Below are 9,727 nucleotides of genomic sequence, written 5' to 3' on the forward strand. Positions count from 1 at the left end.
TGCTTCCTCACCTCGTGTGCATGGGCTGCAGGTGAGGGGATGGCCAGAGGCAGGGCTGGAGACCCCGATGCTTGACTGTCTGGGACGTGCTCAGACACCTGCAGTCTATGTGTAGGGCCTCAGCACCAAGGCGAAGCTCAGGGGCAACCCCTCACCATCTTACAGAGGGACTGTGGAGGACCAGCATGGGGAGGGCGGCCCGGCTCCCAGGGATGATTCCACAGGGAAGCTAATGGGCCTCAGGCATTGGGCCCCTGATCGCATCGGGTCTTTCCAAGGCCCTGTGTCAGGCAGTATTCTCCTGAGGAGCACAAGATGAGAAGCCACAAGATGCATGTGTGTGCAGAGAGAAAGAGAGAAAAAGAGAGGGAGATGATCAGACAGAGAGAGGGAGAAAAAGAGAGATGAGGAGAGAGGCAGAGAAAGAGAGAGAGGGCCACACACACAGAGAGAGATGACCAGACAGAGAGACAGAGATGGAGAGAGGGAGAAAGATAAAGATGGAGAGAGATAGAGAGAGACAGAGACACAGAGAGAAAGAGAAGGAGGCAGAGGGACAGAGAAAAAGAGAGAGACAGGGAGAAGAGAGACAGAGATAGATGGAGAGAGAAAGAGAGAGACATAGAGAGAAAGACAGAGACAGAGAGATTTTTAGGAACTGGCCCATATGGCTGTGGAGGCTTGGGAGTACGAACTCTGCAGGGTGTAGCAGCAGCCCAGAGACCCACAGAAGAGCTGCAGTTCAAGTCTGAAGGCGGCCTGCTGGCAGAGCTTCTACCTCCCTGGGAGTGGCCAGGCCTTCAACTGATTGAGTGAGGTCCACCCACATTATGGAGGGCAATCTGCATGACTCAGAGTTCACCAATTTAAATGTTAATCTCATCCACAAAACACCTTCGCAGGAAAAGCCAGAACAATGGTTGACCAAATATCTGGGCACTGTGGCCCAGCCAAGTTGACACATGCAATCAACCATCACAGCTGTTACCTAGTTGGGCATTTACAAATTATGTTCTACCTTTTTTTCCCTTTTTAAGAAAAAACTCCTCAAATGCAAAACTTCAGGCCCTACAAAGCCTCTTCACACAGCAATGTCAAGGTCTTGCTAGGGTTAGAGTCCAAGGCCCCTGCCTGCCTTGGGTGCTCTGCCCAGGCCCTCACAGGAGGATCCCAGAGTGTCAGGGACCAGTTATGGAGAGGGATGCCCAGAAACAGCCTGGCTGCTAGGGAGGAGCTGAATGCTTACACCTCCCTCCCCCTCCTCTGAGATAGCCATTGCCATCAGAAAATTCACTTTCCGGCACGGGAAATTGTGTGAGAATCCTATCATCCCCTAGAATATTTCTAATGAACAATCTGAAGCCCAGAGAGGCAGGCTGAGGGTAGAATAATCCAAGGCTGTTTGGCTGTCCGGTTTCTTACCAACTTAGAGATGCTGTCAGACCTCACTGTTAGAAGGGAAGTCCCTGGGCAAGCAGGGGCAAGTGCAGCAGGCCTGATGTGACACCTGTGCCATGGGAGCTGCCAGCCAGTGCCTGGCGAGGGCAGCCTTTGCTCCAGGGATCCTGTAAGGACAGACACACCCACAGAAGGAGCTGCCTGGTGACCAAGTGTCTGAGGCAGGAGTGCACTGGCTGGTCTGCCTGGTGGGGACAGAGCAGGTGAAGGGATTTCAGCGAGTGGCACCTGGAAAAACTTGTGTGGACACACTTCCAACACCCTGCAAGGCCCACGGAGACTTTTCTGTGCTACTCTGGACCCGAAGAGGGAAAGTGACCTCACCCTGATCAGAGCTGGTGGCTGGGGCAGACATTGGTTGCCTACTCAATAGTCATCACCTGCCAATGCCTTGCTGACAGGAGCCCAAATCCATTCAGTGTTCACGGGAAGAGGGTCCTGGCCCAGGGCCAAATGACAATTGGTCTAATCCCTCATAGCAAGCCAGTTCTTCTTTGCCAGTGATTGGTTTGGGGCTGGCCACGACACTCGGTTCTAGTCAGTGTGGCATAAGATTCCCTGGGGAATTCTGGCAGAGGGTTTCAGGAAGACATCCTACCCCTGTGATAGATGAGATGATTGTTCAGAGAGTATTGATGCTCCTATTCCCCTCCCCTCCCCTCAGGGCAGGATGTACATGCCAGCCCATCATGTGAGCAGACATGAAACAGAGACTTTCAATGTTTTCACAGGCTTGGCCTTACCATTAGATCCCTGAATCTGTCATGCGATCAACATGTCGCGTTGCTGGTAAGTACAAGAAAATTAGGATGACTGCAGAACAGACCTGAACCTGACCTGAAGCCTCAGAGACCAGCTGAAGCAGAAGAGTCCTGGCTGACCCATAGGTAGACTGCAGAGAAAGAAAAAAACATGGTCTGTTGCATTAGTTGTAGGTCACTGAGTTTGGGGGTGTTTGTTACACAGTGCTGTCATGACAGCAGCTCACCGATACACTCCCTCCTGCTGTTCAGTGAAGCTGTGTGGGTGTGGGGCTTGAAGCTACGCAGCCATCTCCCAACCACACTGGAAAGCCAGCAGAATCACAGAGGAGTAACCACGGAGATGCTAACTGACATCCCTAGATGTCAGGTTCCATCTCTGCAGAGTGACATCTCAAATTTGCCAACACAGAGACGGCCTCTTTGCCTCCTCGAGGAAACGTTTTCACCTACTTCTGTCCATGGATGCCAGTGCCTTGCTATCACCAACCTCCTCAACATGTGGCTTCTCATGAATTCTAAAAGCCTCTTTAGAGTGTGCATTCATTTGTCTGTCATTTTATTCACTGGGTCTTTGCTGAACTGGGCTTTTAGAGCAATTAAGCACAGTCTCTTCCCTCTAGGGCTGTTCATTTGGGGAACAATGGTGGGTTTGCTGTGGCTGAAGCACGTCTCTGGCACAGCCTGAGGGAAGGAGGCATCAGATGAAGCGGAGCTGTCCCTGGAGTTAGGCTGTGGAGGGCCAGGAAAGTCAGACCCAGGGGATGACGCCATAGCCAATAGGCAGTGAGAGGCTGTCAGAGGCTGTCCAGCCATGAAAGTGGCTTCTGTGTGTGACCAGGACTGAGCGACAGTGTGAAGAAAATGTGGCTGGGTGGGGTGAGAGTGAGAGATCCTAATATTGCATAATACTGCATATTTTTCCCTGGGTCACATAGTTATCCAGCAATATAAATAATCCACTATTCCCAACAAACAAAACACCTCATCCAACATGCTTTGTAAAGCTGCCTCTAGAAACTCTATAAATGCATGAGCCAGAAATCTGCAGATGGATGAAAACCATGCCCTGCCAGAAGATGAGTGAGCTGAACATTCGTTGAACAACCCTCTCATGATGTCCTAGAGAGGTGAGACAAGTGTAAAAGAACATCCAGCCTCACAGACTCATGACCAGATAGAGGAAATCAAGATGCTCCATCTGCTATCACAGAATCACAGAATGTTGTAGACTAGAGGGCAGAAACCACAGACATTTAGCCCCCACGGTTCTGAAGGCTGCGGGGATGGTGGCGGTGGCAGGGAGGAAGGCGGGGAGGGAGGGGGATATATTGCACCTGTTTCTCTTTTTATAAGGCCATTAGTCCCGTCATGACCTAATCTAACCCTAATTTCTGCCAAAGGCCCCACCTCCACATACCATTACACAGAGGTTTAGGGCTTTAACATGAATTCTGAGGGGACACATTCAGTCCACAGCATGAGGCCCACCAGAAACAGCTGGGACCTGCCCAAAGCCACAGGAAGCCATTGGCTACCTGACCATCTCCCAATTCCCAACATGGTGGAGTTTGACATGTTCTTCAACCCAGGGTTTCTCAATCTCAGCACGATTGACTTTTGGGCCAGATCCTTCTTTACTGTGGAGGCTGCCCTGTGCATTTTAGGATGTACAGCAGCATCCCTGACCTCTACCCATGAGATACTAGTAGCACCCCCCTCACCACCAAGTCATGACAACCAAAAATGTCCCCTGACATTGATGAATGTTTCCAGGGGGCAAAATTACCCTAAGTTGAGAACTACTGGACTAACTTCTGGATTAAATTCAAGGAAAGCTCAATTGAACTGCTTGATAGCAGTTCAAGACTCAAGCTAAAGGTGGCCTCTTTGTCTGTTCGGCTTCCCCCAACTCTCTTTCCCAGGTCAGAGTAGCTGACTTTATATCTTATGACTTCCTCTGACATTATGTCTATCATAGATAGGATCGATCCTGCGATCCTGTCACATCCTTACAATTCTTTAGTGTTTTATGTGCCACAATAAACTGTAGGCTCTTTGGGGACAGGCTTGTGAATTTTGTTTTGTTTTGTTTTGTTTTGTTTGAGATGGAGTCTGGCTCTGTTGCCCAGGCTGGTGTACAATGGTGCGATCTCTGCTCACTGCAACCTCCGCCTCCCAGGTTCAAGCGATTCTCCTGCCTCAGCCTCCCAAGTAGCTGGGATTATAGGTGTGTGCCACCAAACCTGGCTAGTTTTTGTACTTTCAGTAGAGATGGGGTTTCACCATGTTGGCCAGGCTGGTCTTGAACTCCTGACCTCAAGTGATCTGCCTGCCTCAGTTTCCCAAAGTGCTGGGATTACAGGCTTGAGCCACCACGCCCAGCTGTGAATTATTTCTTTCTTTCTTTATTTTTTTGGGGGGATCATAATATTTCTTCTTATATGTATTGAAACTCATACTGAACGATGAGCTCTTGGTTGCAAAAGAGAATTTATTTCTTGAACCTATCTGTAAGTCTGGCTGTGGATTATTTGTCCTTAGAATCCTCAGCTCGTGGAACAGGACCTGGAACACAAGGAAGGTGTAAGTGGGTGGATTAATTCCATGCCCACAAGACCCTCCTAGCCTGGACACAGTGCATGTTTCATTTCATGCCCTCTGACATAGTTTCCCAAAGGCCCAACCCACCAGACATCCCTGAAGGCCTACCATTCACCAAATATGCCTTGGCCTTGCCCAGTCTACATCTTGCTAGTACCTTCCTTTTCTTGAAATTTCCACCATACTCACCTCACCCTGTCCACTTCCTAAAATCCTCACATTCTCCAAGGCCTATCTCCAGTGCCTCTTCTCCAAGGAAGAATTTTCCAAACCCTCTAATTAAAAATAATCAACCATCCATGCCTCCCCCATTACCCCAGCCCCTGCTCCCAAAGTGCTTTTTAATTCTGTTATAACCATTTCCGGATACATTCTGTGTCCCTTACTAGACAGCGAACTCCCCAAAGGCAGGAACTGTCAGGATCTATTTCCATATCTTCCACGGAGCCTAGCAGAGGCCTGGCACACAGCAAACATCACTCAAATCTAATTCAGGTCTCCGAGAGAGGCCAGGCCAGCGGGCGATGGTAAACGTGTGCCTGACTGATTCCTCCTTCAGTGCCTTCAAGAGAAAGATAGTCATTATTGGAAAACATGCTTCACAATATTGTTTACAAAAGGAAACTGCCCTACAAAGTCACTATTCTTGATGAAAAAAAAATGGGTCTGTTTTTTTTAATTGAGAATTGATATCAATCCTAAATGAAGGATTTAGCCAGAAGGTGAGAGGGAGTCCTCTGAGGCCTGTTAGACCAACCCTGGGGCCACACAAGACTACATATGTCCAAGGAGACACAATCTTCAGTTCTTAAGAACTTGAGTGTTGCAGTCTCCTCTGACAGCAAGCTCATTCCAACCCTTTTGGAAAACAAATGCTGGCAATTACATCCATCGTTAATAATTCATAATTAGAAATATTATTAATAATTGGAGCTGTTATTTCAGTAGCTCTTCTAAAGCAGAAATGCCTAAGTGTCTGGATTTTGTAGCAAATAATGGTACTGACTTTTATACTGGGCTTTAGAAATGAGAAAGCATTCGTCACCTAGCAACTTCCCTGACTCCCCCTTATGGCCATAGGAGACAGGCAGACAGAATGGGGAGGCCCTCAACAAGTGCCCAGTGTCACTCAATGGCTGCATGAGACTCTGCCACACCCCTGTGTGTGTGAGCTGCTCCCAGCCCTCCCTACGAGGGAGGGGGAATGAGGAGGCCTGTTCACACCACAGCCTTGATGGCAGCTGCTGGAAAGGTGGGCTCAGTACTCGGTGAGAATAAGCCCAGGGAGGGAAACAGGCTGCCCTTCTTTCTTTAGACAAATGAGCTCCAGAAAGTCCTGAGGCTACAGGAGAAAAGTCACTGGAACCAATATATCAGCAGCAAGTTTTATGAGGCTTGGAGGCCACTCATCTCCAGTAGGGTGACTGGGCCCGGAAACAAGCAGCCGTTCCAATAGCAGCCGTGGCCAGTCTGCAGGGCCTCAGGAATCTACTGCTGGAGAGTGGGGAAGTGGTGGGGGCGACAGGGAGACAAGGGGAACCCCAGAGCCAGTTGTGGCCTGGACACAACTGCAGGTTGGCCTTGGACAGCTGAGCAGGTTGTGTGCTGAACAAGGGGCCCTGGCAGCATGGGAAGGGGTAATCCGAGCCTTGGTTTCTCATTGGCAAAAAAAATGTGTAATGTGAACCAGCAGAGGCCCTGGCATGGGTGGGGTAGCTGATGCACTCACACAGTGAGGTGTCCCGGGTTCCTGCCCTCCCCCACGCACGAACAAACCTCTCCCTTAGTGACTCAGGTGCCATAAATGATAATTTAGCCTCTTTTAGGAGTAAGACATGAAGCCCTCTATTAAAATGCAAAAGCCATTGTCAGTCATTACCACCTTATGGATTAGCCAGCAAGAAACAGAATGGTGGCTGGGCACCGGCAGGGCTGCGAGGAGAAAGGAGTAGTGGGGAAGCCAGTTCGAGAGAGAGGATAGAAGTGAACGGGCATCACTCATTTGTGCCACTCCTACAACCCAGAAGGCACGTAACATACATCCGCTCTTCATTCTCACAGCAACCCTCAGGGAAGACTCTGTTACACTGTTTCATGGAAATTCAGAAAGACCAAGGTCACCCAGCGAATACAGGGCAGAATCCGCTTCCTACTCAGATGGTTCAGATCCAAGCTCCATGACCTCTGCACTATGCTGCTTCCCGGCGGGGCTTCTGCGTCGGAGGCGATGGGGTTGAAAGGCACAAGGCTGGCAGCCATGTTTATTAGGGTATTCCTGGGGCAGCCCATAGATGACAAGGACTCTGCTGGGGATAGCCTGATGCCATAGACACCAATCAGATCCCTGTTTCCCCAGGTAAGAAAACAGATTTTAAGCCACACAATTTAAGCAACACACCCAAGATCTCCCCGGCATGCAGTCTGTGGAATGGGGATTTGAACCCATGGTGTGAATCAACAATTATCTCAACACAGAAAAGTTTAATTAAAAAATAAACAAAGGCCAGGTGCGGTGGCTCACACCTGTAATCCCAGCACTTTGGGAAGGTGAGGCAGGCAGATCGCGAGGTCAGGAGATTGAGACCATCCTGGCTAACACGTTGAAATCCCATTTCTACTAAAAATACAAAAAATTACCCACCTGTAGTCCCAGTTACTTGGGAGGCTGAGGCAGGAGAATCATTTGAATCTGAGCTTGCAGTGAGCAAAGATCACGCCACTGTACTCCAGCCTGGATGACAGAGTGAGACTCCATCTGAAAAAAAATAAAGTAAAATAAACAAAGTACAACTGCGAAATCAAGGCCTCACTCTGAACAGCTCCCTGGAATGACAGAAGGGGCCCAATGCGCAGTAATCTGTGCAGCTCAGTTTCCATCTTCCTTCACTCCACAAATACCTTTTGAGCATTTCCTGTATGCCAAGTTCTTTTCTAGTGAAACAAAATCCTACAAATGGCACATCAGAAGGCTGGGTGGAGGGACCTTTTATTAATTAAGGACAATCAACCCTGGGTGTAATTGGCAGTCTGCACAACCTACCAGGGAAAGGGCAGAGGATAGGCTGGGAGGAAGAGGGGCTACGCAGTCAAGCAGGGGAACATGTCAGTGTGGTTCCTTACTTCCTGTATGTTTCCTTGGGCATGTTCCTTCATTCCTTCCAGTCTCAGTTCCCTTATCTGCGAAACACCACAATTCTTGCACACAAGGTGTTTTGGGGATCCCATCAGATGCCCACGTGTATGTACATGCGACAGTGGGAAGGGGCACAAATGTAAGATGTCATTACTGTTAGGATCCCACAGGAGAACTCTAACTGGGGCCCAGGGCAGTCTCCGGCACCCCCCAACACACACCCCCCAACACATCTTCTCCAGAAGGATGCCACAACGATGCTTCTGAAAGAAACACCTGACCGCTCAGTGGCTCCCCTTCCAGACTCTTGCACGATGCCTAAGGCCCTTGAACTGCTCACTATTCCCAGATGCACCATACTTTCTTCGCACATCTCAGCCTTGGCTGTTTCTCTAACAGTCTCTTCTTCAGAAAGCCTTTTCTCATCCTGAGTCTTGGTTGGGGCCACCCCATTCTGTGCCTCCAGACTTCCTGAGTGTATCATGTTATGCTGCATTGTAGGTTTCATCTCTTGTCCCCTGGACTCTATGTGGGCTCCTTGAAGAAAGCAGCCATGTGCTGCCTATTATTTGAACCCTCGGGGCCAAAGGAGAAAGTTGTGCTAGGCAGTGTGGAATGCAGGTAACTCCAGTGAAGAGGGCGCTTTCATTCCCTGCTCTGTACAACTTAGAAAGCAACACTGACTTCGGCAGTTGGTTTACTTTTTTTTTTAGGGTTGGGATCTTGCTCTGTCACCTAGACTGGAGTGCAGTGGCATAATCATGGCTCCCTGAAGCCTCTAACTCCGGGGCTCAAGTGATTCTTTTGCCTCAGCCTCCAGAGTAGCTGGGGTTCCAGGCCCCCATTCCCATGGCTAGTCTGTAGTTCTTACGTAAATGTCATAAAATTGGGGGAACATTTTTAATGCTGTAATAGCATCTGTAAAATCCACAACGAGTCCCTTTCTATGTCATGTATTTCAGTTTCCTGATTTGTAATCATGGTAGCTTCAGCTCAAAGCCTCCTCTAGCCAGACATTCTGGGATTCTGAGATCTCAAGAGAGGCCAAAACTTTGACCTTCAAACAAGTCAAAGTGCTTTGAAGGCCAGGGTAGTTGATTGCACTCTCCCTGCCTACAGGAGAACTGAGCACCCCCATCCCCTGGCACATGTCTTGCAGAGCTCCTTCGTGAGTAATATCCACGCCACCCACACCCACACTGGGCTTGGTCACATGACCTGCTTTGCCAGTGGAACATGAGCAGAAGTGTTGTTATCACATCTAACAGAGGCTGCGAGATTCACTGCCTGGTTTGGCCGTTTCTGTTTTCCCCTCTGCCAAAAAATAAAGATCAGGGGCTATACTTTCAGCCTCAGAATGAGAAAGTACTGGATCAGAGCCTCAGCTGACTTGATGACCAAAAAAAAAAAAATTATTATTTTTTATTTATTTATTTACTTTACAGACAGGGTCTCACACTGTTACCCAGTTACCCAGGTTAGATTGCAGTGGCAAGATCAGAGCTCATTGCAACCTCAAACTCCTGGCCTTAAGTGATCCTCTTGCCTCAACCTCCCAAAGAATAGCTGGGACTCAGGCATGTACCATCATGCCCAGTTAGTGTTTTCTCTTATTGTTTGTAGAGGCAGGGGTCTCATTATGTTCCCTAGGCTTGTCTTGAACTCCTGGCTTCAAGAGATCTCCCTCCTCAGCCTCTCGAAGCTCTGAGATTTCAGGCATGAGCCCCTGCACCCTGTGTATTTGTTTTTATAATCCACTGACATTTTGATG

The 9,727-nt window shown here is 49.0% G+C and overlaps 1 pseudogene; it reads right to left on the minus strand.

Moving 5' to 3' along the window:
* Positions 1 to 4,648: 4,648 nt before the first annotated feature.
* LOC114672025 (small nucleolar RNA SNORA40) lies at positions 4,649 to 4,789 on the minus strand (annotated as a pseudogene).
* Between the last annotated feature and the right edge of the window lie 4,938 nt (positions 4,790 to 9,727).

The sequence above is a fragment of the Macaca mulatta genome, chromosome 13, assembly GCF_049350105.2.
Source record: "Macaca mulatta isolate MMU2019108-1 chromosome 13, T2T-MMU8v2.0, whole genome shotgun sequence".
Lineage (NCBI taxonomy): Eukaryota > Metazoa > Chordata > Mammalia > Primates > Cercopithecidae > Macaca > Macaca mulatta.